A 552-nucleotide genomic window follows, 5' to 3' on the forward strand; every position below is an offset into this window, starting at 1 on the left:
TACTGTTTCTGTATGGTCACCGAATCTCATTAAAGACATTAACAGATTGGAAAAGGTATAACGGCGAGCAACAAAACTGATTCCAAATATCAAAAATAAATCATAAGAAAATCGATTAAACAAATAAATCTGTTTTCCCTAAAAAAAAAAAAAAAAAAAGCGTAGACTCAGAGGTGACTTGATACAGGTATTTAAGATCCAAAAGAGAACTGACAACATCAAAAGTGACAAAATTTTCACACTGAATGAGAATCGGACAAGAAATAATGATCTCAATCTGTCAGGAAATAGATTTAATTTGGAAGTGGGTAGAAAACTTTGCCAATCGTGTAGTTAATGAATGGAATAAAGTTCCTGGAGAGGCAGTGCAATGTAGTTCAGTTCGAAACTTTAAGATTCGTTTAGATAAACACCTAAACAAGATGCTGTAATGTCTGCCATTTATTTTATACTATTTATTTATTTGTTTGTTATTATTTGTCTGATTGTTTATTATTATTTCTTTGATTATCATTTATTATCATTTATATGTCAATTTATCATTATTTACTA

Source organism: Oratosquilla oratoria, chromosome 8 (assembly GCF_046742065.1).
Source record: "Oratosquilla oratoria isolate Oo_2021 chromosome 8, ASM4674206v1, whole genome shotgun sequence".
NCBI classification, from domain to species: domain Eukaryota; kingdom Metazoa; phylum Arthropoda; class Malacostraca; order Stomatopoda; family Squillidae; genus Oratosquilla; species Oratosquilla oratoria.